The 21,786-nt window shown below is 44.1% G+C and overlaps 1 protein-coding gene across 19 annotated transcripts in view; it reads left to right on the top strand.

The window, feature by feature from the left end:
- Positions 1 to 21,786, top strand: part of JAKMIP3 (Janus kinase and microtubule interacting protein 3) — a 178,615-nt gene that overhangs the window by 9,816 nt on the left and 147,013 nt on the right. Inside the window, exon 1 of one of the 19 annotated variants that reach the window (XM_048857692.1) lies at positions 10,383 to 10,459. The exons of the other annotated variants lie outside the window; for them this stretch is intronic. The gene's annotated coding sequence lies outside the window, so the exon portion shown is untranslated. Of the gene's footprint in view, positions 1 to 10,382; positions 10,460 to 21,786 lie in introns of those variants that run through there. 19 annotated transcript variants of the gene reach the window in all.

Raw genomic sequence — 21,786 nt, 5'->3', positions numbered from 1 at the left:
AAACCAACCACAGCAGTAGACATCAACTGGCAGCCTCTCATCATGGTCAATGGATATTGAGAGCAAATTATAATCTTTTTTCATAAATGGGGGGCCCCCTACGTCAGTCCACACTATAATCTCTTTTGTAGATAAGCAGTGATGCCAACTGAGTATTTTTCAGATGCGCTAAACTCACTTGAAAGAAGAGAGAGATTATTACATCTCATTTACTACAGTTCCAATAATAATTTCTCCCATTTGCCATTAAATGTGGGATTTTCAAAATTGCTCAGCAGACTACAACAGGAGCAGATTTAGACCAAAGATGAGCATTTTTGAAAACCCTCCCTAACGAGAGGGAAAAGATGCCCACTAACTTAGTGACATTGAAAACATGCCACAAAAGAAAATTAAGTTCACTAGTAAACAAAAAGAAAAGGAATACTTGTGGCACCTTAGAGACTAACCAATTTATTTGAGCATAAGCTTTCGTGAGCTACAGCTCACTTCATTGGATGCATACTGTGGAAAGTGTAGAAGATCTTTTTATACACACAAAGCACAAGGGGGGGGGAGAGAAAACCTGGATTTGTGCTGGAAATGTCCCAACTTGATTATCATACACATTGTAAGGAGAGTGATCACTTTAGATAAGCTATTACCAGCAGGAGAGTGGGGTGAGGGGAGGTATTTTTTCATGCTTTGTGTGTATAAAAAGATCTTCTACACTTTCCACAATATGCATCCGATGAAGTGAGCTGTAGCTCATGAAAGCTTATGCTCAAATAAATTGGTTAGTCTCCTTTTCTTTTTGCAAATACAGACTAACATGGCTGTTACTCTGAAACTAGTAAACAAACTAGACCAACACTGTTATCCCTTAAAAACAGGCCACTAAAAGGCTGCATTTGTCATTTTGAGACAAAAATGTCAGAAATGTGCTTCTTTCTTTCCAAATCATGACTGAAAGATGGAAGTAACAAACAAAATGATTTGCTAAAACAGCGGCATCTTTAAAACAGAATTCAGAGGAAAATCTCTTGACGTTAATGCATTAACACATACGAGCACTATACAGAAATCCAATCGCCCAACCGCTAATGGAAACTGGCCTGGAAATTCTGAAATGTACCGCTATTGCCCACAGCCAAACCCACTGGCATAAAGCCTCATCTTTTCATTGTATTTTAGTGTTTGTTGTTGTTGTTGTATCACTGTCTCTGGGAATGTGACCCACAAGTGTAGCCTGCGATTTGTCAGCATTTAAGGATGTCTTCAGTTCTCTCCAATTTAGTTTGTAGTCATTTAATCCTCCCTTTGAGTGTCACCACTTCAGATCCACCTAGGTCTATGCCTTTTAGTATGGACAAATTCACTATGATCAATTGACTGACATGTCTCATTATAATCAATGGACATGGCATTCCTTGAGGCCATATAGGTGTTCTTTAACAGCACTCCTTTTGATAGCTGTCCTTGGCATACAGGAGATACAGGTTTGAATCCCTGTCCTGGAGCAGGTTTCAGAGGAACAGCCGTGTTAGTCTGTATTCGCAAAAAGAAAAGGAGTACTTGTGGCACCTTAGAGACTAACCAATTTTTTTGAGCATGAGCTTTCGTGAGCTACAGCTCACTTCATCGGATGCATACTGTGGAAACTGCAGAAGACATTATATACACAGAGACCATGAAACAATACCTCCTCCCACCCCATAGCCCAATGATTAGCGGATTGGAACTCAGGTCTCTCCCCTCTCACGAGAGTGCTCTAATCACTGGGCTATGGGGTGGGTCTCTCTCAGTCTCTCCTATTGAAGCTGTTCCACTCTGTGTGAATAATTAACTGATCATTGGGCTAGAGACAGAGATTGAGAATGACTCTATAGCCTAAGGGTTTGGGCACTCAGGGACCTGCATTCCTGTCTCTGCTCCAATAACTGTTTAATTAGTTATACAAAGTAGATCAGCTTCAACAGGGAAGACTGGGAGAGATGACCCCCTCTGCCCCAGAATAGCCTATAGTTGGAAGTGAGGTATGCTCATGGGAGGGGGGAGACCTGGGTTCCAGTCTCTGCTCCAGAGCGGAGGATTCCCTAACCACTGGGCTAAAAGCTCCACCTTGTCCTCCAACGTGTAAAATGAGGATGAGACGTTTGTTAATGTGGACATGGTTTGTTTCAGTATTTCCAGTTGTTTTTAACTGGAAAATTTCACTAAAATTAACACAAATTCAGAAATGTTTCAGTTGACCTAAATCTGTATTTTTCAGTGGCAAAAAGTTTTAGTGGAAAAATTTCATTCAGCCCAACTTGCTTAGTGTTTAGAAGAAGGGTTAAAATAAAGGCAGTAGAGGAAACAACAGCTTTCCTTCTGTTGCTAATGGCATAGGAAGACCTCCCACTCCTCTCCATAAACATAAAAGCAGCTCTCATCCTCTTGCTTGACTGGCACTGAGAGAGCTGTCACTCCTGTTTCAATGTACCATATCTGCTGAGTTAGAACATGTGATTGGTGGTTACTCCTGGCCATGCCACTAGCTTCCCATGTGCCTTAGGCCAGTTACTTAACTCGTTATACTTTGGGTTATTAAAGTGTATAACAGAAATAACTACTACTGTAGATACTTGAAGGGGTTGTTGTGGTTTCATTAATTGCTTGTAAACTGATTTGTAATCATCAGATGAAAGTTACTATCTAAATGCAAAGTGTGGTTGTTAATGATTTTTACTTAGCGTTCTCTCCCTGTCTCTGATACTCTCTAAGGCATCAGTTCTGTGTATGTCTACACTTAAAATGTTACAGCGGCACAACTGGAGCACTTCAGTATAATCATTCGCTACAGCAGTGAGAGGGGTTTTCCCATCACTACAGTTATTCCACCTCCCCTAGAGGTGGTAGCTAGGTCAACAGAAGAATTTTTCCGTTAGCCTAGTGCTGCCTACGCCAGGGTTTAGGTCAGCACAGCTGCATCTCTCAGGGGTGTGGATTTTTCACACACCTGAGAGATGTAGCTATGCCAATGTAAGTTCCCAGTGTAGACCAGCCTTCAGATACTGATCTTCCTCAATTCCTGTTGCATCTAGTGAGAACTGAGAGCCCTCAGCACCTCATGGAATCATGTTACATAGTTGCCTACAGCCCCTAGGGATCATTTTTTCACACAGGCCTATACCAAGCCTATACCATGACACACTGAGTTTTTGAACTGCTTGCCACCATGGAAGGATTCCCCATTCATGCTTACTCAGTGAACTATAAAGCAATGTTTGTGCGTTTTGGATGCCTTCCTCTAATTCTCCCCACAGTCCTCTGAGGTTCTAGTGTATGTGGAACTTATTCTTCTAACAAAAAAATTACTTATTAATGCAACAAAAAATAAATCTTTAACAATACAGTAGTAAAAATCAGGCTAATATACAGTCATGGCTTGCTATAAAACATATACCAGGATTTTCTAGAATAAAGCACAACACATCACAGCAAAGGACACTTCCGTATATGTGGTCCATTAGTTGCCTAGCAACTGCAGCCATTTAGGTGAAGAAAGCTTTAAATATTCAGCAATTTTATTTTTTAAGCCACTGCAAGTTCTCTGTAGATTTGTTTAAAAATTTTTGGTTCCAAGCCCTTTTGGATGAACTTCTATTTTAAAAGTAAATAGCTTGCAAATACTCTAGTCATACTGAACAATGTGTTTTCATCTTTAAATCCAGGCAGCAACAAGTACCAGGTCAGTCCAAACAGTCTGAATACAGCTAATTCATCCCTTGCAAATAGTATTGTCTGGGTTTTGTCTTTAAATAAATGAATTAGCAAAGAACATAATACTGCTTTGTTTTATTGTAGTTGAGAAGAATGTGGGACTGTTGACATTCTTAGCTCTGGAGTGTGAAGTGGAGAGGGATGGAATGGGCATTCTAAACTGAGGATAATCTACAAACATTGGTGTTTTCAGAAGCCTGTGATTAAGTCAGTTATTGGGACAATCTGAGTGCTTGATTCATACCACTTCAAATATTTTTAAATCCCTCCTTCCCCCAATATGTATATAGTTGACTAAGCAGAGAACAACTGGGTATAATTTTAAAAATAGGCACAATCGCTGATATGAAGTATAAAGGAAGCATCCTGCCCTATGTAGCATAGGTACTCCCTATATATATAAATGTAAGTACTTTAGTATTCTGCAGTAGTGGTCCAAAGTGCTGCTACGGACAGTAGTGATATTTCAGTGTTTCAATCTATTGTTGTATTTCTTGATTAAAGGTTTCTAAATGCATTTCATAAGGCATGAAATAGTCTGATATTCTACTGCAGTGTTTTCTTATAAAGTCATTCATGTTCAAATTGTTCTTAAACCATACTTACTGGTCCTGGTTTTTCTTTCGTTAGCACCAATTACTCCATTAATTTCAACAGATGTATCTCTGATTTACCAATGTAAGGGAGAAGGAAATCAGGGATTTGCATAAAACCCCCAAACTGTATGTAATTGTAAAATTCTGCAGTAGAATCAGTGATTTACATTTGAAATAGGCAGGTGTTGGAACACTCTGGACACCAGCTGTCAGCAGGTGTTCTCTCTTCCTGTCCAAACCTGGCCTACACATGTATACACTGGGCCACAGTGAGATGCAATGTTATGTTACCTCTAACAGATAGACATTAGTAGATGCAATAAGGCTATTATGGGCACTTCTGTTTTCCTTACTCTCAGTTGACCATGAAACCAGTGGTCCCCAAGTTTTTTATCTTGTGTCTCCCCTTACCCCTATCACCTCCCCCACCCCAATGGAGCCAGGAGTTGGACCACAGCTCTGAGAGTGGGGGACGCAGACAGAGATATGGGGGCTGGGGCCACGCTGGGGGTGGGAATGGACCGTCAGCTGCAGGTTAAGACCTATAGCCACAGCTGGGTGCAGAGCCCCAGGGTGGGGCGGGCAGCCGGGGCTGGGGCCAGGAGCAGAGTTGGGCAGTGCTTCCTCCCCACCCCTTGTAGTGGCTGGTCTGGGCCTCAGCTTCGCCCCCACAAATGTTACTCCATGCCCCCCGAGGGGGGGCACGCCTCACAGAATGAAGACCTCTGCACTAGACTAATAAATATTTGACCTTGGCGGTGTGTAGTGTGTGTCAGTTAACCTAGAATTTGAATATGTCTGCTTCTGGCAATGCAAAAGGAGTGCTCCATTACTCTGTTGCAATGTTAATCTACTGGCTGACAAGCTCCTCCGATGTGACAGTGAGAGTCTTTGTCAGGTGCTATGAAAAGCATCCAGTTTTCTCTCTCCTGATCCTTTTTCCTCCTGTTCAGTTTAGCTGACCAGATCAAACCTTTTTGATGTCTCTTCCCAAAGGGAGGGTTAAATGGCCTTTGTTTGATAGACCTCTGGCCACCTTGTGGCATTACACTTAATCTGTTCTTTTCAAAGGCCTCCTGTCATTGCCCTGGTCTGTCTGCAATGCCTGGTGGCATTGAGTTGTCATCTCCACAAGTAATAGCTGATGTGGATGATTGAGAAGAAGTGCTGACTTTGAAAATGCTAAGTCTCTGTAGTGGGAGATGGGCAGCAGGAGGCAGCTTTTGAAATCCATGGAGTTCTGTGGGATTGTTTCCGCTCTCCGCCATGTGCTTTCTACTGTGCATTCAGGGGACAAGGTCCTTTCTTAGAACCTTTCTTGAAGCTCACACTGGCAGACATCTTCTTGCCAGGTCACTGTTGATGATCTTAAATATTGTAATGATTTTTAAAATATGTAATGTGTGGTTATAGGAGTCATATAGGCATCTATTACGCACTTCTGATGGCTGAAGTTTGGGTGTACTGTCCCATCGTGGTGTGATAATGACTCATCATTGCATCTGTAGGATTCAGGCATCCTTGGTTTCCTTGCATTTTGAAACATGCAGGCTTTAGCTTTAACAATAAAAATAAATAGATAAGACAAGACTAGACTTGTAACCTGTGGGACTGTATTAAAACCGCCATGGCTTCCAATGTACAACAAGTAAGGAAGTTATAACAATGATGCACCTCAGCAAAAGTTAGAGAGGGAACATGTATTGATGCAACTAGCCAGGAGAACAGGCACAACAAGGTCCTTACAGTATATCATAGGGATAGTATTTTTAAAGTTAATCCTAAAGCTGTGGAGGGAAATTATTTAAAAGGATATATAATTCCCCAACATGGCCAGCATGTTTACTGTCAATCAAAGGGAGTGGGGGGCAGGAGGGCCATTTGGACTGGGCCTCAAGCTCAAAGGGGGCCTCAAATGTAGACACTTATTAATTTTTTGGCATTTGATAAGTTTCGCAGCTTGTTTTTATGCACATCCCTATCGGAAGAAAATGTGATACACACACTCAGCTTAGAGCTTCAAATTTAAGCAAATAAGAGATGTGATTTGGTAAAGGACATAATTTTTTTGTTAACTGATACAGATTTTGTCATATTAAAGAGTTTAAAATGTTCATAAATATTAATAAAAATACATCGGTTCTGATGGCACAAGATTAGACCATGATGAACATGTCCTCTCAGATCAGCTGATTATATAAACAAACCACTTGTTAGTGGCTGGTGCTGGATCAAGTGCATGTTGAAAGGTAGAGAATTGTTACATTTTAGTGTCTTTATAGTTTTATGTCTAGTTGACTACGGAATTATGTATGTGTGAGAATTCATCATTATTATCTTCATATGGTAGTTAAAAGAGGTGACTGGTTGGTTGGTTGAGCCCTAGCTTGGTAGCTTGGTCATCATCATAGGCTTTCGTAGTCTATAGGCCCAGATTCAAGGTGAACATTTGTGAGTACAATCTTGTACAGTGAGTTTTGTGAGGACACACGTTTGAAATTTTTGGACATTATCCCTCTGTCTGTATCTGTATTTACTATATATATGTCATCCCTTTGTCTTCAGCTCAGCCTGTTATATTATACCTTGCATGCTTGAGTTTTGATTCAGTGATAGGGATAATAACCTGTCTGACTGTTTCATTTTGTGTTCTTAATTAGTATTCCTTAGTTTTAAGTCTTTTCAGCATTTGTTAATTTTTTTTTCAAATTGTCTCACATTTTTTTTTTTTTTGGTGCCTTGTTTTGTTTTCATGTGTCATCATTTTTTATTTTTTTTATGGCTAGGGGCCTCAAAAGCTGGAAGTGGCCCGGGCCTCTCTGGACTTCTGAGAGGGCCTGTGTGTCACTAGTAGAGCTCTGGCACATTCTGGATCTGGGCCTTTGAGCCACCTTCTCCATAGTCTGAGTTTATGGACAGTGTAGCGAGGCGAAGACTCACAGGCATGGCACCTCCTGCTGGTCATGTGGGAATTAGCTCTTTTCCAGCGTACGGAGCGCCTTCTGCAGGCCAGTGTCTCCTTCCTGGACCCTGGTGCCCCTTTACCTTGGGGTTCTGCCCCAGCAGTACCCCCACTCTGAGTCCCCACTCCTCTATCCCCACCTTGCTTCAGTGGCTACTTCCAGTCGTCATCTTGCCCTCTCTTGCTGGGGCAAACTGCAGTCTGTAAAGGCCACTCATCATTGGCAAGAGGGTCAGACCAGCTGCCTCTGCCTAAGCCCGGGCTGCACCTCTGCAACCCCAGTACCTGTTTTGGCCTTTAACAAAGCCCACAGCCTGGAGATTTGCCAGGCTGGGGCTCCCGAGCTCCTCTTGCCTTTCCCAAGCATTGCTCTACTCTGGTACCCTGAGCTCCCAAGCAGCCAGTCCTTTCCACTCCAGGGCTAGAGTCAGACTCCTCTCACCAGCTCCTGGCCCCTAGCCCTCTTACTGGGGCCAGCTGGGCCCTAATTGAGCTGGCCACGGCTGTGGTTTCTTCCCCAATCAGCCTAGCTTGGCTGCTTTTAACCCCCTGTTCTCCAGGAGTGGGGCAGCCGCTCCACTAGAGATAGTAATAGTGATTTGTTACATTTTGATCAGTCTTTATGATGGCATGTTTCCTCATTCACTGGTTTACAAGTGAACTGGAAATCTACAATTGATCTTGCAAGGTTCAGGGCAACTCCTAAGTGCAGACCTCCATAGGCTTTCATTGACTTCCGCTTCATGCAGGATTGGGACCTTTGCAAAATCATGTTAGTGATGACTGTAATATTAAACAGCATAAAAGAGTGAACATCGTTTATTTCAGGGTTGCTTTTGGAAAGCTAAGATTTCTTCATTTTTAATCATTCATTGTAGATGAGGGTCTGAATCCTGATTTCAAATGTTTGATTTATTTATTTATTTTGAGACACAGATTTACATTTCTGTCTTGATTTTTTGTTGGTTTTAATAAGCTAGTCAAATATTAGCCTAGACTTCCTCCTGTCCTTCAAAGCACCTACATGGTATCAAAAGTTAAAGGGGACAAAACTGCTTCATTTCAGAGTCAAGTGTAAGTTTGATATTTAATCTCACTTTATTAATAAGCTAAAAAACAACAGCGAGCAAAGTGCTGCGAAGTAGTAAGGAGGTTGGGGGAGTGGCACGGGAAAGCTAGATTAGAGACTGCTCTTCTGGCAACAGGCAAGAGTGTTCTTTATGTAGCTCTTTGTATTTTATGGTACTGTGAATTTCAGCATAACGCTTTCTTCAAATCAAGTTCTCACTTTACTAGGAAAATAAACAAAGAAATGAAAGATGAAATTTCATGGGTCATCAAGCCCATGTAGTTTGTCTGTGGTTACTGGAGCTCAGACTTTTGCTTTACTATTCAGTTGGTTGACAACACAGATACAAACTTGCAAATTATCCTAATTTAAACTGAAAGCAACTGCAACTAGGAAAATACCAAGTTTGATTAATAATTAAGCCTCTTTCATGTTTTTAAAATACTAAGGGGCATATCCTCAGTTGGTGGAAATTGACACAGCTCCAATTTAACCAGCTGAGGATCTGGCTCTATATTCTGAAATGTCTGAGTAAACTATTGGCAGAGTAAAAAGAGCAATAGGACTCAAAATAGTAGGGTTGGATTTTTAGAGCTCCTGAGTACCAATTGTTCCCACTGACTTGAAGATGTGGAGTCTTGACACCGCTGAAAATCAGGCCTATAGTATCTAAATACAGTATTGCCAACCCCAGGTGTTCGTGATTCAGTATCCAAAATATCATGCCTTAAATATTAAGAGATTTAAAAAAAAACAATAATATGTTTTAGGTTCTCTTTCTTTACCTTCAGGTTTCTGAGCCTTTAAGGTGCACTCAGGTCACATTTTCAAACACTTCTCCACAAACACAAGGGCTAGAAACTTATTTGTTTGAAGTGAAAGCTGAGATTCTTATGCAATTCCAGAAGCTGGGGCATTAAGAAAAACACCAAATACCACAAGACTCATAATAAATTTCAAGTGTTTTTCTTCACGTGGATTCCGATGAAAATAAAAATAATAATGTGACTTCAAGGTGTACAGCAGTTTAATACAAGAAACAGCAAACAAAAGAATGTGCTTAAAGTTTTCCTCCCCTCATTAACTTCCATAGTATTTTTCCTCCTTAAATAAAAATGTTTGGTGCCATCAAAAGGATCCTCCTTGGAAATATCGATCTGACATTTGTTTAGCTGAAACAAGCTAATTTTGCTGATGATAAAATTATGTAAAATACGGACATGTTTATAACACGCCATGAAGGTGGAATGAGGAGGAGGAGTTAAGATTTTACAAAATAATTAAAAGTTCCAGGGCCAGATTCTTTTATCTGATTTTCCTCTTTGCATTGCCCTGGCAGCACAAAGGGGCTGGGAAGCAGCTAGATCTGGCCTGCTAAGAATCCCTTTGGCATGGGGAAGTTCTCAGCTGGAGTACCCAGCTCCTGTGCCACTCTACATCCAGCCTTGGTGGGATGGGGTCGGGAGGGCGTGGTCGGAGTGTGGTGTGGATCTGGCAGTCACCAGCTCGCATAGATCCCCTTAGGGAAAATTTTCAGCATGAGCCAGTGTCAGCAGCATAGTCAGCTAACTGGTTCTCTAACTACATCATGCCTCTTCCCCACGCTTTGAGGGTATCTTGGTGCAAGAGAGAATTTAGGCCAGTATTTTTATTTGGCTTTAACTGTATCACAAACACAAATCCAGAGCTGTCTGAATTTGCAGCATAACTCCTTCGACTATAGTTTTCCCTTGGAGTTATAAGACTCTACCTTTTCTTTAGATACAGTGCAGATACATGTTAGAAAAATATTATTTCTTAGCCAATATTCTTTCCAAACAGGCTTATATTTTATTTTTCTGAAAGAAACTCTTCTCAGTTGTCATAATGTAACTGGACTGGGAGGGTTTAGTGAAGATGTCTCAGAGGACAGCAGAGAAATGGATCATGGAAAGAGATCCTCCCCTTGATGTAGTGACAGTTTGGTAAGTTCCATCTGAAAAATAAAAGCTGATCTCTTTGCTGAGTCATAGACCCTTCGGAGCTGAACTGCAATAGCTGGAGTTTAGACAAGAAAGGAAATACTTATGTTCTGAAATTAAAGCAAAGGTGAGGAAAGCTTTATTATGCAATTTTTTGATGGATTAGCTTACTTTTGTCTTAATAAGATTTTCTTTAAAACCTTATTGTCAAACTGGTTGTCAAATAATATTATAAGGTTAATTCAGTCTGTATAACTTCACATTGATTTTCATGTATTACAGAGCTTTGGAATGCACAGCCCTTCTAAGGCAAATGTAGGGGGGAATATTTGAATCACGGTAGCTGGCTCCTAGGGTATGTCTACACTGCCATTAAAAACCTGTCGCTAGCCTGTGCCAGCTGGCTTGCGGGGCTCAGGCAATGGGGCTATTTAATGGCAGTGGAGATGACCAGGCTCAGGCTGGAGCCTGGGCTGTAGGCCTCGCAAGGTGACAGGGTCCCAGAGCTTGGGCTGCAGCTGCTGGAACGTCTACACCACAAACAGCCCCGCAGCCTGAGCCCCACGAGCCCGTCATAGAATCATAGAAGATTAGGGTTGGAAGAGACCTCAAGACGTCATCTAGTCCAACCCCATGCTCAAAGCAGGACCAACCCCAACTAAATCATCCCAGCCAGGGCTTTGTCAAGCCGGGCCTTAAAAACCTTTAAGGATGGAGATTCCACCACCTCCCTAGGTAACCCTTCCAGTCAGCTGGCATGGGCCAGCCGTGGTGTCTAAATGGAGTATAAACATACCTATGGACTTCATGCCTCTGCTAAGGCAGAATATAGTGCTACCACCAGATATATCAAAAATTAAATTGCTACTAAACCTGATCCTGGGTACATTGAACACTGTTTTATTTGTGCTCATTTTATACTGTACCATTCTAGCCATTGATTGATATATAAGTTAGAGACTTGGTACAAAATAATATGGTTCTCTAAAGATGGAAAACCTGTCAAAGAGGCAGCTGCAGATTGAAAATGGGTACTTTGCCAGCTGGGCAGACTGGGTAATTAGAGGAACTGATCAGAAAATTTCCTTCAAAACAAAAATGTTCACAGAAGACATAGTTAATGGAAACATGTTTTTCTTACCAGATCTAGTAACCAGACTGAAGGGTCAGGTGGATAGCTTCCCCAGTGGTGGAATTTGCTAGTACCACAGGAACTGTCTAATCTATGCCTGTGTTTTGCTCTTGGTTTACAATTGACTTCCTCAGTGTTCTGTGATCTCTCCATGCTTTCCTTAACTCTACAAGTGTCTGTTTAAATCTAGTTGTCCTAGGGGTTTATCCAGCCTTTGGAGCAGGTTTTGTTTGCTTTTCAGGATCTGCAGGTGCAGTAGCTATATTTGTGCTTGAAGTTATGCTGTAGCAGTTCAGACAAGCATTCGACCCGTCTTATCTGAAGCTTGTCCATCTCCTTAAGCCTGCAGAACGGGGTTTGAAATCCAAAGAACAGGCTTGTTAACAGTATTTTTGGATCCATTTGAGTAATAAATTCAGGAACCAAACATTCAACCAGCAGAGTATAAAGATGGGAGGAGGGAGTTAAATTACTCGGTAGAGGGCATGTTTAAGTTACTTACTGTAAGGAAATTGTACACATTCAGAGTATGTCTACACAGGGATAAAAGCCTTGTGGCACAGCCATAGTTGGCCCAGGTCAGCTGACTTGGGCTTGTGAGGCTTGGGCTGTGAAGCTAAAAATCTCTGTGTAGACATCTGAGCATGGGTGTAGCCTAAGCTCTGGGACCTTTCACCCTTGCAGGGTCCCAGAGTGCAGACTCCAGCCTAAGCTCAGACATCAGATTTTTCAGCCTCAGAGCCCAAGCTCCTTCAGCCCAAGTCAGCTGACCAGAGCCAGCCGTGGATTTTTTATTCCCGTCTAAACATATCCAGAATGTACAAGCACCTATTGATCACAATTAAAATGTCACCGTTACCATTTGAAATTAACTAGCATTTGTCGATCTGCAGCTCTACTCTATGTTATATATAGAGAAGAAATATTTGTCATGGTGAATACTTTTAAAAGATAAATGCCAACCTTTTAAATGGTGATGACGTGTCTTTTGCAACCTTAATAATGTTCAAACTTTGTTAAAAGAAAGTTAGGAAATGCCAGAATTAAGTTTGCACAGTAGGTTTCTCTGGGGGGTTTTTGGTGTGTAATTTCTTGAAGTTTTAAAAAAGCAAACTGAATTAACAGACAATCCCCTCAGGTGTTGTCATGCTGACATCACACAGGTCATCAGCAGGGTTGGAACCTCTAGATCCTCTGCATAGAGCTGCGACTTGAGATAACAGAATCACTTTGATAGTAATAGGTTGTCATCCTCAGTGTGGACCTGCACTAGAGAGGAAGGGGGGGCATATTTTGAGATTGGGTTTCATAGATATTTGCTGACAGCAGAGGAGTATGTCTCAGGAATCTTGGGTTCCTTTCCAGGCTCTGGAAGGGAGTGTGCTGTAGTGGACATAGACTCTTCTGACCATTTCTCCCAAGCTTGAGCCATTCTGCCCTGGCCTCTCCAACCGGTCTCCATAGCATATCTCTTTCCCTCTCCTAGCTCCTTATCCCAGTTCCCTTCTCCTTGTCTACTCGGTCCTGGTCTCCATTTCTGAGGCTCTCATCCCAGTCCCAATATTCTTGCCCAGCTAGTCCTAGTCTACCCATCTGGCTCACTGTCTAGTCCCAATCTTCCCCTTCCCACTGCCAGTCTTTCTTCTCCCCACACCCAGTCCTAGTCTCCTTGCCAGCTCTCCCAGTTCCCTCCTCTCAGCTCCTCATGTGACCTGTCTTTGTTCCCTCCCTGTTTTACACTCTCTCCCCAGTATCAGTCTCCCACACACCTCTCCAAAGCTCTTTATCCCAGTATCTTTGCCCAGGTAGCCCCAGTTTTCCCTCCATACAAAACTCCTTGTCAAACCTCTCTCCCTCCTCCTTGTCCCTGCTTCCTCCATATTGTTCCTAATCCCAGTCTCCTCCTTTGTGTGATCTCATCTCTGGCCAGCTGGATCCTTCCCCTCCTCCATCCACAGGGTCCCTGATCCCCTTCTGCCCAGTGCCAGCTTCCCTTCCCTTCCCCCCCAACCCTGGGTGCCTGTTCTGATTTCCTTGCCCAGCCAGTCCCAGTTTCTCTCTCACCCTCCAGTTCTAGTACCATTGGACTTCTTGTCCCAATTTACTGTTTTCCCTCTCCTTTGGTCTGTCTTTTGTCTCCTCTTCATTCAAATCAGATGGCTTTCTCCTCCTTGCTGCCAGCAAAGGGTGCGGGGTGTCATTGAGACCACAAGAGAGACAGGATCCCTGCTCTCAGTTCTAGTGCTTGGCCCCATCCTGGCCTGGAGCAGCCATTACAGTGAAGGTCTGGCTTGGCCCCTATAGGCTGGGGCTGGAGCATAGTCAGTTACCCTGTGGAAATCATGTATGCACAGTCCAGTCAGCTTGAAAGCTGTGAGGGGATGGAGCATGCTCAGTAAGGATTGAATCTTCCGAGATTTTAGCTGCTAAAATCAAACAAGTCTCTACTGAGCATATGTGAACTGTAATTGTTTTCAAATTGGCCAAATCTGGGTGGATTTTCACAGGAATGACAAAACGTGCATTCCTGAAACAAAGGCTAACTCTGCCAAATTTGAAGTCTCTACTCCAAGTGAAGGGGGTTGCTAGAATTGTTCAAATAAAAGGTTGTCAGAATTTTTAACATGCGCAAAGCAACATATTTTTCTCTACCCTTGTTCTTAGAAATGGCTGAACTGTTTAGACTGGAATTTTTAAAAAGATTCAACTTGCGGCAGACTGCCAAGGTGGAAGGAATTCAGCCCAAACTGTTAAAATTTGGCAAAGTTATAAGCAATTGAAAATAGATCTTATAATGGGACGTATCGGGCAACCTTAAGAAGAGTCAACACTGCCAGCCCTGCCTACACTGTGTTGGATGTGCAGTAATTAAGTGTTAGGCGGGTAAGATGAACTCAGAAGGTCCTTAAGGTTGCAATGGTAATCCCTGTGTAGTTTATTCAATATGTGTTGCACATTCTATGCGTTTTATGATATGCACTTAAATCAGTAGGAGTTTTGTCATTGACTCAAATAGAAGCAGAATTAAGTCCTTAATGAAAACCACAGTAATATGTGAACTTTCAGTTACTAAAAAAACAGGAATAGGAAATACTGCATACCTGCGAAGAGGCTAAGTTAACATTGCTTTTCAAACCTTTTGCATGTCCTGGCTTTTGTGATTTAGTTCACTGTATAATATTAATGAACACAGGGATTTTTTAATTTCCTAGATATTTAGAGAATAAAAAGGAGAAGCCACGAAGAACAGAACAGAACAGAGAAATAACCATTTAAAATAAAAGGGGGAGGGAGGTAAAACTGCACTAACTTTGCTCTAAACACGGTGATTTCATTAACTAGTGATGCCATGAAAAAACAAGTCATACGGTCTGTAATGCCAAAGAGAGGAAGGGACTGGACTTGGACCCAAGATATCTAGTTCAATTCCTGGCTCTGCCACAGAATTTCTCTGTCACTCTGTGCTTCAAAGCCCCATTTTACAAATGGGGATAATATTTCCTTTCTTTCACCCTGGGCTCTGATTCAGGAAAACACTTAAGTACATGCTTGGGCCACTACAGGTGTTTTACATCAGTCTGTCAGTGTAAAAGGCCTTTAATGTTGGTATACATTACATTTGAATTCATGAGTAAGCACGATCTGAACGAATGCTTCCCTGACAGCGAGCTGGGAGGGGAAGAGACTTGGGGTGCATTTATGTAAATACAGGTTTCAGAGTAACAGCCGTGTTAGTCTGTATTTGCAAAAAGAAAAGGAGTACTTGTGGCACCTTAGAGACTAACCAATTTATTTGAGCATAAGCTTTCGTGAACTACAGCTCACTTCATCGGATGCATACTGTGGAAAGTGTAGAAGATCTTTTTATATACACACAAAGCATGAAACTACAGCATTTGCTCAAGAAACTCCCTGAAAACGCACAAGATCAAATCCGCACAGACACACCCCTGGAATCCTGACCTGGGATATTCTGTCTACTACCCAAGATCCATAAACCTGGAAATCCTGGGCGCCCCATCATCTCAGGCATTGGCATCCTGACAGCAGGATTGTCTGGCTATGTAGATTCCCTCCTCAGGTCCTACGCTACTAGCACTCCCAGCTATCTTCGAGACACCACTGACTTCCTGAGGAAACTACAATCCATTGGTGATCTTCCTGATAACACCATCCTGGCCACTTTGGATGTAGAAGCCCTCTACACCAACATTCCACACAAAGATGGACTACAAGCCGTCAGGAACAGTATCCCCGATAATGTCACGGCTAACCTGGTGGCTGAACTTTGTGACTTTGTCCTTACCCATAATTATTTTACATTTGGGGACAATGTATACCTTCAGATCAGCGGCACTGCTATGGGTACCCGCATGGCCCCACAGTATGCCAAAATTTTTATGGCTGACTTAGAACAACGCTTCCTCTGCTCTCGTCCCCTAATGCCCCTACTCTACTTGCGCTATATTGATGACATCTTCATCATCTGGACCCATGGAAAAGAAGCCCTTGAGCAATTCCACCATGATTTCAACAATTTCCATCCCACCATCAACTTCAGCCTGGTCCAGTCCACACAAGAGATCCACTTCCTGGACACCACAGTGCTAATTAACGATGGTCACATAAACACCACCCTATACCGAAAACCTACTGACCGCTATTCCTACCTACATGCCTCCAGCTTTCACCCTGACCACACCACATGATCCATCGTCTACAGCCAAGCTCTGCGATACAACCGCATTTGCTCCAACCCCTCAGACAGAGACAAACACCTACAAGATCTCTATCAAGCATTCTTACAACTACAGTACCCACCTGCAGAAGTGAAGAAACAGATTGATAGAGCCAGAAGAGTTCCCAGAAGTCACCTACTACAGGACAGGCCTAACAAAGAAAATAACAGAACGCCACTAGCCGTCACCTTCAGCCCCCAACTAAAACCCCTCCAACGCGTTATTAAGGATCTACAACCTATCCTGAAGGATGACCCAACACTCTCACAAATCTTGGGAGACAGGCCAGTCCTTGCCTACAGACAGACCCCCAACCTGAAGCAAATACTCACCAGCAACCACATACCACACAACAGAACCACTAACCCAGGAACCTATCCTTGCAAGAAAACCCGTTGCCAACTGTGCCCACATATCTATTCAGGGGACACCATCACAGGGCCTAATAACATCAGCCACACTATCAGAGGCTTGTTCACCTGCACATCCACCAATGTGATATATGCCATCATGTGCCAGCAACGCCCCTCTGCCATGTACATTGGTCAAACTGGACAGTCTCTATATAAAAGAATAAATGGACACAAATCAGATGTCAAGAATTATAACATTCATAAACCAGTCGGAGAACACTTCAGTCTCTCTGGTCACACGATTACAGACATGAAAGTTGCTATATTACAACAAAAAAACTTCAAATCCAGACTCCAGTGAGAAACTGTTGAATTGGAATTCATTTGCAAATTGGATACAATTAACTTAGGCTTGAATATAGACTGGGAGTGGCTAAGTCATTATGCAAGGTAACCTATTTCCCCTTATTTTTTCCAACCCCCCCCCCCTTCAGACGTTCTTGTTAAACCCTGGATTTGTGCTGGAAATGGCCCAACTTGATTATCATACACATTGTAAGGAGAGTGGTCACTTTAGATAAGCTATTACCAGCAGGAGAGTGGGGTGGGAGGAGGTATTTTTTCATGCTTTGTGTGTATATAAAAAGATCTTCTACACTTTCCACAGTATGCATCCGATGAAGTGAGCTGTAGCTAACGAAAGCTTATGCTCAAATAAATTGGTTAGTCTCTAAGGTGCCACAAGTGCTCCTTTTCTTTTTATGTAAATACAGTTTGCTCCTGCCCTGCTTAGATATTCAGCAGATAGAGCGGTATCAAAGTAATCAACTTTGGCTGGTGTTGGGTTACAAATCACTTAAGTACTGATGAAAGGGTAGTGAAATACGGTTACCAATCTTGTAATTATTGTAGGAATACAGGAAAGCAGGACTTTCAGTTGAAAGAACCTCATTAAGCTGGACCTCGAATGCCAGACTGCGATCCCTCCCCAAGGGTCCTCCCTGGACTGGTTAAACCCGTTCCTCCCCAGTGTTCAAAGAGCTAAATAGGCTTCATTAGGAGCCTCTTTGTTATTTTTAAATGCTCAATCAGAGCAGAAACCATGTTGCAGTAGGACTGTGTTTCTGCCCTGCCTGCTGAGACCTAGAAATCACTTGAGATGGGGCTGTGTTTCTGCCCAGCCTGCAAAGAGCTGAAAATTACCAAGAGACTGATGTACAGAGGTCATGGCAGAGAGGCAGGTAGCAGCAGAAGGTGACTAACAGTTGGCTGGCGAATGAGTGGCTGGTGAGGCGGAGATGCGCACCATGCAGCCAGCAGGGCAGCTGGCGGAGAGGGCCAGAGCAGAGCCTCGCAGAGGGGAGCGATGAGCGAGTGCTTGAGCAGCGGAACAAGTAAGGTGCCTCTTTACTGCCCCCTCCACCCAGGTTGGGAAGTGAACTCTGCAGATGCACCTCTGAACTCCAGGTCTGCTCTGACCAAAGACAGCAACTGCAAGTGGGGTGCAGATAAGGGTCGGGCACGTGAACCCAGCTCTAGTTGCTGCTGGCTTCACCGGGCAGAAGGGTTACACATATTAATACCACTTTGCACTGCCAAAGTGGTGGAAAGCACCTATCATGTAAATGAGAATCAGACCCACTTAAGATCATCCCTTTTCAGCACAACACTTAAGAACTTGATTATTTCAAGGGAACTTAAGCCTTTTAAAGTTAAGCACATGCTTAAATGCTGTCCTGAATAGGGATTCTGACCTGAATTTGGGCCTTAGATTGTAAACTCTTCAGTGTAGGGATTGTTCTTACTATGTATTTGAAAAGTGTGTAGCACAATGAGGCCTCAATCTCAGCAGGGACTTAAGGGGCTGTTGTGATACAGATTAATAATAATATGTATGAAGACACTCTAATGAATCTTAAAAATATATGATTTTGCTATTGGATAATCTAAAATAGTGGCATGTTATCTCTAGACCCTACTCTTTAAATGATGCAAATCTGGGATTGATGTGAGACATCAGTAGAGGTAAGGACCGTCACAGAAATGTCTTTTCATTTTAGTGTGGGTGGACTCCAGAATACTATTATAGAACATATCGTAGTTGAATATTACCTAGAAGCAGGCCCACAGGCTAATATTAACTTGAGATGGAAGGGGCCAATTATCTGTACCCATCCATGCTGGGAAGTCTGTGATGAATGTTCAGTGAAGAGGGGAAGTAGGAGTTTAAAAAAAAAAAAAAAAAAAAAGAGCAAACAATGATAGTCCTGATAGAAAAGGAAAGTGAATACCCAGCTATGTCGCCAAGGTGAACCTAACACTCTGACTTATTTCCTTATAGGAGAGTGCTATGTTTTTAAAAGAAAAATCTGTGACCAATGATAGTGGAGAAATCAGGGTTCAACATGACAATTGAGATTGGGCCTTACAAATTACTATTATGAAAGAAAATTGCCTTGCAACCTCCACAGTTATTTTCTTGGTAAACATCATTGAGTTAAAGAGGAAATTATGAACTACAAAGACAGAGATTCGGTGACATTCTGAAACCATGGCCAGTAGGTATCGTAGGCACAGGAAGGCTTTGTTTGCCTTCTCAAACAGTCTGACGTCTCCCCACCCATGCTCCACCCCTAGGCCCCATCTTGCCTGCTGTTTCCTTTGTGCCAGAGGCTGGGGCAGGCAGACTGTGGGCCTCAGTGCACCCCCAGGGCCACACCATGCTGCCTGTCCTCCCGGCACTGGGGCCGCTCCGGCTGCGCCGCCTGCCCAAGGCTGGGGCTGGGGTCACTCTGGCTGGGGGGCGCCTTCAGGGGCGAGGTGGATGGGGGGGCGGGCCATGCGGTGTGGCCCAGGGAGGCTGGGGCCATGCTGCCCAGCTCTCCAGTACTCTAGGGCCAGGGGCAGGGAGGGGGCTTGGGCTGCGCTCTCTGGGGGTGGAGGGTGCTTGCCTGGCTGTCTGGGGAAGGGGCCAGTGGTCACAGTGGGGGCTGGGCTCCGGTGGGCATGGAAGGGGGAGTCCTATGGCGGAAGGGGAGGGGTTGGGGGGCTAGCCTCCCCAAACCTGGGGTACGCTCATCGCTCATGACAGAAACCACAAACAACAAACTTTTTAGAACTTTCCTTTGGTCAGTAGTCAAAGCCTACACTAATGGGGATGAGAGGGGAAGGAAAGCTCAGGTATTTTAAAGGAGGTGCCTGAGCTATATTTGAAAATTCAGATATTTGCCTTGCTTTAATGCTGTTACTTCAGTTCACAGCAGCAGGGCCTCTTGCCATCTTTAGAGTTTAGATTTTGAAATGTCTTATCTTCAACATAAAATGGAAAAGGCCAAAAATGATTGTGAAAATTCTGTTGCCAACAGCACATTGATCCCTAGAATATAGTGTTCCTGACATGCAAAGGATATATGTAATGTACATTCAAAGCAAGGCTTTCTTTCTGATCAATTATTTACTATTGGTTTGCACTTGTCAACACTTGGGAGCCAGCTACAGCAACAACTAAAATAGGTGCTTTCAGCTTTGCTGCTTGTTGTGATTGAAATCGGACCCACAGAAACGGTATAGTGTTAGGATAGCATCTAGACATAATGCTGCCTCAGGCTGTGTGCTGACTATTCCTGTCACTGATGGGATCAGTGGGCCTGCTTATCTGATGTCCTGCACCTTGTGAACTAATTTACACCAGTGCAAAGTGGGTTTACCAATCAGAATGGTAGCACTGTACTCCCACTTTGCACTCCATTTGCAGTGCTGTAAGTGACTGCACAAGGAGCAGGGCAGTGGAGAATCAGGTCCGGTATCTTTAAAGTAGAGCAGAATGTAATATTTCAGTTCCTTGTTATGGAACAGGAGAGCAAAGCACAGTGGAATGATCAATAGCCATACCAATTTGAGATCTTTGTAGGGTTGCCAACTTTCTAATTGCACAAAACAGAACACCCTTGCCCTGCCCCTCCTCTGAGACCCTGCCCTTGCCCTGCCCCTTTTCCAAGGCCCCACCCCCGCTCACTCCATCCCCGCTCCCTCTGTCGCTCACTCTCCCCAGCCTCACTCACTCATTCTCACTGGACTGGGGCAAGGGTTTGGGGTGTGGGAGGGGGTGAGGGCTCTGGATGGGGGTGCAGGGTCCAGGGTGGGGCCAGAAATGAGGAGTTCAGGGTGCAGGAGGGGGCTGCGGGCTGAGGCAGTGGGTTGGGATGCAGGAGGGGGTGAGGGCTCTGGATGGGGGTGCGGCCTCTGGTGTGGGGGCAGGGATGAGGGATTTGGGGTGCAGGAGGGAGCTCTGGGCTGGGGCTGAGGGGTTCAGAGTATAGTAGGGGGCTCCAGGCTGGGGCAGGGGGTTGGAGTGCAGGTGTGTGTGTGAGCGCTCTGACTGGGGGTGCAGACTCTGGAGTGCATCTGGGGGTGAGGGATTTGGGGTGTATGAGGGTGCTCCAGGCTGGGACTGAGGGGTTCAGAGGGTGGGAGGGGAATCAGGGCTGGGGTAGGGGGTTGGGGTGCGGGGGGGGGTGAGGGCTCTGGCTGGGAATGCGGGCTCTGGGGTGGGGCTAGGGTTGAGGGTTTTGGGGTGCAGAAGGGTGTTCTGGGCTGGAACCAAGGGGTTCAGAGGGCAGGAGGGGGTCAGGGTTGCAGGCTCCGGGTGGCCCTTACCTTGAGCAGCTCCCAGAAGCAGCGGCATGTCCCCCCTCTGGATCCTACGCAGAGGCATGGTCAGGTGCCTCTGCGTGCTGCCCCGTCCGCAGGCACCTCCCCCGCAGCTCCCATTGCCCGTGATTCTTGGCTAATGGAGGCTCCAGAGGTGCTTGGGGCGGGGGCAGCATGTGGAGCCCCCTGGCTGCCCTTATGTGTAGGAGTCAGAGGAGGGACATGCTTCTACTTCCAGGAGTCACGCGGAACCATGGCAGGCAGAGAGCCTGCCTTAGCCGCACTGTGCCGCCGACCAAACTTTTAACGTTCCTGTCGAAAATTGGACATCTGGCAACCCTAGATCTTTGTCAAAGAGGAAATACTTCCTCTTTCATAGTAGAAATGGCATAGAGTCTGTAAACAGGAGAGGCTACATGGGTAGGTGTCATAACAAAGGCAGCTATTGAAGGGAACAAAGTGAAATGTGAAGACTCTAAAGGTTGCTTAAAATGCTGAATGAAGACTGTTAGGTTGTAGGAAATATATTTTGAAAAAGCTGATTTAAAAGTTAAACAAACCAGAAGTCAAAACGTGGCCA

The sequence above is a fragment of the Caretta caretta genome, chromosome 7 (genome assembly GCF_965140235.1).
Source record: "Caretta caretta isolate rCarCar2 chromosome 7, rCarCar1.hap1, whole genome shotgun sequence".
Taxonomy (NCBI): domain Eukaryota; kingdom Metazoa; phylum Chordata; order Testudines; family Cheloniidae; genus Caretta; species Caretta caretta.
Note: the sequence above shows the minus strand (reverse complement) of the source record. Positions and strands in the feature narration are given on the sequence as shown.